This window comes from Xenopus laevis, chromosome 2L (assembly GCF_017654675.1).
Source record: "Xenopus laevis strain J_2021 chromosome 2L, Xenopus_laevis_v10.1, whole genome shotgun sequence".
Lineage (NCBI taxonomy): Eukaryota > Metazoa > Chordata > Amphibia > Anura > Pipidae > Xenopus > Xenopus laevis.
In genome coordinates, this window is record NC_054373.1 from 184910492 (window position 1) to 184919436 (window position 8945).

Genomic DNA, 8945 nt, shown 5'->3' on the forward strand with positions numbered 1-8945 from the left:
GAATCTGAACCCTGTAGTACTATGCACGTAGGCTTGCACTCAATAATACATTCCTATTTAGCTTACACCCCTAAGCCAGCAGTCTTTGCCCAATGATCAGATTATGTAGAGACCCTGCAGAATGGTCAGGAGAGGGACCTCCTTACAGCTCCATGTGCTCCTTTGGGTTTTTTCAGCCTTCCTAATTATTACCTGACTGAACCCCAGTATATCATCTGAACCCCTGTTTTGACATCATGTGGCTATTCTTGCATACACTGTGCTATAGCTGTAATGCTGACACCCCCCAAGTGATATATATATATATATATATATATATATATATATATATATATATATATATATATATATATATAAAATAGCGAAAAAATACCGCACTCAACAGGCTCAGTTAGAGTACCGGTAACTGATTTTAATAGAAAAACCAAAACTATTTTTTTCCCTGAGGAAGATCACTACGATGTTTTTCTATTAAAATCAGTTCCTCTAACTGAGCCTGTTGAGTGCGGTATTCTTGTCGTTATTTTGTGGTTTAACTGCAGCCAGTCATGCTGTGTTTTTGTTTGGTGAGTGCTCCTCCGTGTAGAGTCCTGCAGCGGGTCGGGTACCCGCGGGTTACCCGCAAAAACCTGCAGTACCATGCGGGTTTTTCGTTGAAGTTCAAGGTGCGGGTATACCCGCGGGTCGGCGGTTCTGCGGGTTGCGGGTCGGGCTGCGGATCTTCTCAATATAAATATTTGCTCCTTTTTTCTGGTCACGCCCACTTCCGATGATGTCATTTCCGGTACACAATGACAGCACTTCCGGTTTTACTCCCTTTTTTCTGGTCATATCTACTTCCGATGATGTCACTTCCGGTTTATAATGACAGCACTTCCTGATTCTTGATGGTCAGCGGGTCGCGGGTCCGGGTTGCAGAGAAGGTACTTGCGGGTCGGGTCGGGTTGCGGGTCCAAGCGGGTAAGAATGCGGGTTGCGGATTGCAGGTTGCGGGTACGGGTCTGGTTCGGGTCCCAAAAAATGGACCCGCGCAGGACTCTACCTCCGTGTTCCATATATACTATATATATATATATATATATAATATTATTATTTTTTTTAGTAGGGAGGAGGAGGAGCATTTCTATGGAAAAGTCCAACGGAAAGCATTGGATAGAGGCAGCAGGAAAGCGGTGAGTTAGAAAGGAAAGATAAGGTCATGATGTGACAGTTGTTAGAGGAAACCATGCAGAAATGCAGGGGAGAGATATGGGAGCGCACAGGAAGGAGGAAGGAAGCTGCACAAGTTTATTGGCAAGTGAAAGGGGCACAAGTGTGTGGGATCAGAGGGACGTGCAGAACGGGGGGGTGGGGGGGGGCAACAGCAGGTCCAAAACAACTGCAGCAAACATTTGCTCTTCTCTATTCTACAACTGACATTTTTATTTCATGTATATACTGTTTATACATATCAGCTGCAACTGCCAGGCAGACTTTTATTTCACTATAGATAAAAAACAAAAAAAAGACCGCTCCAGCTCACCACTCTTCCGTTGGCCCAGGTGCTCAGTCAACAGTGTCCCCACTGTAAATACATCAAAAACTCCACAGGCAGACGGCACTTCTGGATTTGGTTTATTGGGATTACTGCTGTTTACTGCCTAACGCGTTTCGGGAATGTATCCCTTAATCGTAGTCATAAGACTTTTATTTTATGTATATACTGTTATTTACATATCAGCCGCAACTGCCAGGCTGACGTTTATTTCATGTATATACTGTTTATACATATCAGCTGCAACTGCCAGGCAGACTTTTATTGTGATGGGTAATACTTTCTTTCCTCAAATATATTGCTGGCAGCTGCACACAAATTCGAGCTGCTTAAAGGGGAAATGTCACTATGATAAAGCATTTAAAGGGGACTCGTCACCCAAAAAAATTATTCAAAATCCTATTTTATCACATTAGTCAAGCAAAATGAACTTTAATTACTCTGTATAAATTATTTGAATCTTGTTTCCTTCAGTCTGGGAATTCATAATTATAACAAGCAGGCAGGAGCCATGTTATGGACAATGTTATTAAGACAAGACTTGTATCATCTCAGAATCTTGTTTGTGCACCAGAATGGGGGACCTGATGTCCATCCCCATGTCCCGGTTACACAATTAAATGGTGAAGAGATTGGGGGGAATGTGGGGAGAGCAGTGACATGTAGGAAGTGCTGAATGGAAAGTGAAAGTAATTGCCTAAGGCATAGAGGAGGGGCAGACAATATTTGATTGACAGCTGAGATTTTTAAATGAGTTTACAACAGCTATGAATGCTTTAATACAAAATAGAAATTGGATTTTATGTTTGATTTGAAAAGGACTTTTATTATACAGATTTTTTCAGCTTCCAGTATGAGGCAGAGATTTGGGATTTCCAACCTACCAAAATCCTACACGGGGTGGAACAATGTAAAACCTGTTCTATTTTTCAAACAAGTGTTTTAAAGTAATGAAAATATCATGTAATGTTGCCCCGCACTGGTAAAACTGGTGTGTTTGCTTCAGAAACGCTAATATCATTTATATAAACAAGCTGCTGTTGATGGTATTTTTGGTAGTACCATTATTGACCTCGTGTAAGACAAAACTCAGTAAAGGAAAACCTTTAGTAATAGTCAGGCAATTTATTCATACATAATACAACATAACAGTTTTGTCTGGGTAAACTGTTGGAGTAACACACAGAATGTCAGCCAAGGACTTACCAAAGACCCACCTCTTGGTCCAGGCGTTATATAACTTTCAGAAGGCTTTTAGAGTAATTGTGACAAGGGGTTTACGGAAATATCATACATGAGAGGAGACTTACTGGCATATATTTATACATTCCTGTAAGATGTGCAGTTTTGCAACATAAGAGATTTCTGGTTCCAACTGTCCACAGCCTCGTAAACGTCTGTTGGCTAAACATAGCCATTGTGGTACAGACAGTTGTACCCATGACTGCCCCCATGGCTACACAGCAGGTTGTTTATATAAACTATAGTAGTACTTATCTGTTATCTACTGTGTATCCTGTGCTTGAATGGCTGCCCCCATGGCTACACAGCAGGTTGTTTATATAAACTATAGTAGTACTTATCTGTTATCTACTGTGTATCCTGTGCTTGAATGGCTGTCCCCATGGCTACACAGCAGCTTGTTTATATAAACTATAGTAGTACTTATCTGTTATCTACTGTGTATCCTGTGCTTGAATGGCTGCCCCCATGGCTACACAGCAGCTTATTTATATAAACTATAGTAGTACTTATCTGTTATCTACTGTGTATCCTGTGCTTGAATGGCTGCCCCCATGGCTACATAGCAGCTTGTTTATATAAACTATAGTAGTACTTAGCTGTTATCTACTGTGTATCCTGTGCTTGAATGGCTGCCCCCATGTCTACACAGCAGCTTGTTTATATAAACTATAGTAGTACTTATCTGTTATCTACTGTGTATCCTGTACTTGAATGGCTGCCCCCATGGCTACACAGCAGCGTGTTTATATAAACTATAGTAGTACTTATCTGTTATCTACTGTGTATCCTGTGCTTGAATGGCTGCCCCCATGGCTACACAGCAGCTTGTTTATATAAACTATAGTAGTACTTATCTGTTATCTACTGTGTATCCTGTGCTTGAATGGCTGCCCCCATGGCTACACAGCAGCTTGTTTATATAAACTATAGTAGTAGTTATCTGTTATCTACTGTGTATCCTGTGCTTGAATGGCTGCCCCCATGGCTACACAGCAGCTTGTTTATATAAACTACAGTAGTACTTATCTGTTATCTACTGTGTATCCTGTTTTTGAATGGCTGCCCCCATGGCTACACAGCAGCTTGTTTATATAAACTATATTAGTGTTTCTGAAGCAAACATAGCAGTTTTATCAGTGCAGGGCAACACTGCATTATATATTTATTACTTTAAAACAATTAAATTTTTTGATTTTACTGGTCCTTTAACAGGACATGTATCATTTAAAGGATAAGGAAAGTCATTTAGCACTTGGGGGTGCCAAATTTTAGGCACCCCCAAGTGAATGTATTTACTTACCTGAAACCCTGGCTGGTGCTCCTATCAGCAGAAAACTGCACCGGCCCGGGGTTATACCAGTGACACCACCGAGAGATCCTCTTCTGTCTTCTTCTTTCTTCAAATTTCCCGGGGCAAACGCATGCGCAGTAGAACAAAAAAGCTGAATTTTTAGTTAAAGTTCGACTTTTCACTCTAATGCGCATGCACAGCCACGAGAAGAAAGAAGAAGACAGAAGAGAAATTCTCGGTGGTGTCACTGGTATAACCCCGGGCCGGTGCAGTTTTCTGCTGATAGGAGCACCAGGCCGGGGTTTCAGGTAAGTCAATACAACCACTTGGGGTGCCTAACATTTGGGAACCCCAAGTGGTTAACAACTTTCCTTCTCCTTTAATGCCTCGGAATTAAAAATATAAATGAATAATGACCGTACATTGCAAAAGTGCTTACAACAGCCCCTTGTCATTCACTTATTTTAAAGGTTTACTTATCCTTTAAGTGTTTTTGCCAACTAAGTACAAACCGCTTTATCCAAACCCCATTGGGTCAGGCCAATAAGCTGAGCCCCAGGCATAGGTTTCTCATATGGTGGGCAGTTCTCTGCTCTAGACACGCCCCTTGACCTCCCTCTTTCTTATCCTATTGGGCAAGTGAAGAGTAGTCTCCCGCCCCTAAGCTTCGCCACTGGAATGTGTGACTAGTCTGGGGGCTAGCTGATTGCTTGAGAAGACTAATGGGGTCATTGGTTTTCATATTTAGGCACCGACCCTCGGCTGCCCCTGTATAAAGTACAGCAATGGAATGACCCCAATGGAGCGTCAGCTTTGGTCCAAAGCGCATTCATTTTGGTTCTTTGTGATCCAGTAAAGTGACGTTCCTGTTCTGACAACACAAAGTGATTAATAAGCAAAATAAAAACCACCTAGAGATACAAAGTGATGACATGTATTTCCCCTATAGACCAGAGACCACGTGGGAATGTATCAGTTTATTAGAGTTACAGGAGGTTCCGTGAATATTGTATCACATACTGTAATCAGCTCCAGCCCCATGTTATACAGCAGTAACAATGCTGCATACAGGAATAAACGGATAGTTAGTGAGGGATCCGCTCACACTAATCAGTCCTGTAGTTATGGACAAATCCCAAACCTTCCGGCAGTTGCATTAAACACTGGGATTTATATTTTTTTTTGACATGCGATAAATTGGACGACAAATTTTTGACGCAACAAAATAGTTTTTAGTTGTCTACAGGCGTCGTTTTCACTGCGAAACTTGGTGAAAGATTTTGCTCGTCACTAATTGGCAGTATACAAATTAAGGATGATGGTACAAGGTAATTAAGTCCTCATATAATTAATAATAATAATAATGAAGTATTAGTATGTTAGAATAGTAATTTACTGTGCAGCTTCTGTATTCTGGAAACACAGCAATAGTATCTCATATCCTTATAATACACACAAGCCGTGAATATCCTGTAAATGATATCCTTATAAATAGTTACTAGTGATGTCATCAGTTATAAACGAGGAGTAGTGATGTCATCAGTTATAAACGGTGAGTAGTGATGTCATCAGTTAAAAACGGTGATTAGTGATGTCATCAGTTAAAAACGGTGAGTAGTGATGTCATCAGTTAAAAACGAGGAGTAGTGATGTCATCAGTTAAAAACGAGGAGTAGTGATGTCATCAGTTAAAAACGAGGAGTAGTGATGTCATCAGTTAAAAACGAGGAGTAGTGATGTCATCAGTTAAAAACGAGGAGTAGTGATGTCATCAGTTAAAAACGAGGAGTAGTGATGTCATCAGTTATAAACAGTGAGTAGTGATGTCATCAGTTAAAAACGGTGAGTGGTGATGTCACCAGTTATAAATGGTGAGTAGTGATGTCATTTCTGTCACATGACTCACTGAAACGTGTGTATTATAATAAATAAAGTACCCCCTGTTGGAAAATATAAGGATATTAGAAGTCACCTCGGAGTTCCATGACCTGTAGAAAAACACTCGGCCTCATACTTTTATACGGTCATGAAACTCCTCGGTGACTTATAATATCCTTATATTTTACAATAGGGGGTATTTTATTCACTATATAATTTACAGTAGCAGGTACATTATCTCTTAATACACGAGTAATACTTAAAGGGGGGGGGTTCTCCTTTAAGTTAACTGTTAGGGCCTTATTTTTTCTGATTATTTTAATTAAGGTCTGAGGGTAATTCAGACGCTAGCAACCAGATTTCTGAAATTACAAACCGGAGAGCTGCTGAATAAAAAACTAAATAAGTCAAAAACCACAAATAATCGAAAATGAAGCCCAATTGCAAATTGTCTCAGAATATCCCTCTCTGCATCAGTGATCCCCAACCAGTAGCTCATGAGTAACATTTTTCATGCTTGTGTTGCTCCCCAACTCCTTTTACTTCTGAATGTTGCTCACGGGTTCAAAAGTTTGGGGATCCCTGCTCTACATCATACTAATAGTTAATTTAAAGGTGAACAACCCCTTTAAGGAAAGTGTCACGAATGAAATGCTTCTCGATTTGTTTAGACGATGTAGAAGGAACCCTCAGGGACAGACCATGTTTGAATGGCCATTGTTAAAATGTACATTTTTGGTTTCTTGCTGAAGTGTAAGTGGTTTCTTTCCCCTTCTATAAGATTAGGTTGATTTCAGCTATTTTGAGGAATCTGAGAGCCAAATTCCTTGCTTTTGCTATTTCCTACCTTTTAGTGTTTATCCTGGGAATGAACTTGACATTGTTTCCATTAAACTAAAGAGGTCTCCCAAACATGTGCTGGCCTTGCCAAAAACAAACAAACCCATGTTTCCTTAAAGTATAGCTCCCTAATAACAATATGTTTCCTTCCTGACGCTCCCCATTGACTTAGTGTTAAATACTGAGGCCTCTCACTTCCCCACATCCTTGTCGTGTTTCTTCCCCACTCCGTATCCTACTGCACATTCCGTTGCTAAATTTATATATAGCGAACGGCCGATATTTTGCTTTGTGTTTCTAAAAACTCAAAAAAAAGACATACAGGTATAGGATACCTTATCCGGAAACCCGATATCCAGAAAGCTCCGAATTACGGAATGGCTGTCTCCCATAGACTCCATTTTATCCAAATAATCCAAATTTTTAAAAATGATTTCCTTTTTCTCTGTAATAATAAAACAGTAACTTGTACTTGATCCCAACTAAGATATAATTAATCCTTATTGAAAGCAGAACCAGCCTATTGGCTTTATTTAATGTTTAAATAAATTTCTAGTAGACTTAAGGCATGAAGACCCAAATTACAGAAAGATCTGTTATCCGGCAAACCCCAGGTCCCGAGCATTCTGGATAACAGGTCCCATACCTGTATACATTTTTACGAGTGCTGTTGAGTTCTGTTAAAAAGGGGAAGTAAATGTAAATCCAATAAAACATGCAGGTATGGGACCTGTTATCCAGAATGCTGGGGACCTGTGGTTTTCTGGATAAGGGGTCTTTCCATAATTTGGATCTCCATAACTTCAATCTACTAAAAATACATAAACACTTGAATTAAACTCAACAGAATTGTTTTTGCTTCCAATAAGGATTAATTATATGTTAGTTGGGATCAAGTACAAGCGACTGTTTTATTATTACACAGAAAAAGGAAATCATTTTTAAAGATTTGGATTATTTGGATAAAATGTAGTCTATGGGAAATTACCTTCTTGTAATTCAGAGCTTTCTGGACAATACCTTTCTGGATAATGGATCCCATACCTGTAAGGATAATTTAAGAACATTTTACAATGGGTCCAACAATGCCGGGGGGCCCTGAGGGGGGCGGACCCTGGCCCAATTGCACCCCCTGCTCCCCCTGACGTAGTTACGCCACTGGTCCCTAACCTGTATAACTCAGCCTGCAGCCTTGTGCCTTTATATGGTCACAGAACATCCCCTCAGTGACTTCTAATATCCTTATCATTTACAGTAGGGGGTACATTATCCCTTATAATACATGAGTGATACTCGTTCCCTGTATAACTCAGCCTGCAGCCTTGTGTCTTTATATGGTCACAGAACAACCCCTCAGTGACTTCTAATATCCTTATCATTTACAGTAGGGGGTACATTATCCCTTATAATACATGAGTGATACTCGTTCCCTGTATAACTCAGCCTGCAGCCTTGTGTCTTTATATGGTCACAGAACAACCCCTCAGTGACTTCTAATATCCTTATCATTTACAGTAGGGGGTACATTATCCCTTATAATACATGAGTGATACTCGTTCCCTGTATAACTCAGCCTGCAGCCTTGTGTCTTTATATGGTCACAGAACAACCCCTCAGTGACTTCTAATATCCTTATCATTTACAGTAGGGGGTACATTATCCCTTATAATACATGAGTGATACTCAGAGTTCCCTGTATAACTCAGCCTGCAGCCTTGTGCCTTTATATGGTCACAGAACAACCCCTCAGTGACTTCTAATATCCTTATCATTTACATTAGGGGGTACATTATCCCTTATAATACATAAGTGATACTCAGAGTTCCCTGTATAACTCAGCCTGCAGCCTTGTGCCTTTATATGGTCACAGAACAACCCCTCAGTGACTTCTAATATCCTTATCATTTACAGTAGGGGGTACATTATCGCTTATAATACATGAGTGATACTCAGAGTTCCCTGTATAACTCAGCCTGCAGCCTTGTGCCTTTATATGGTCACAGAACAACCCCTCAGTGACTTCTAATATCCTTATCATTTACAGTAGGGGGTACATTATCCCTTATAATACATGAGTGATACCATAGTTGCTCCTATATGACACAATAGGAATTCCTCTGGATAAAAGACAATTCACAAGGAGATGTTTTGTGTATA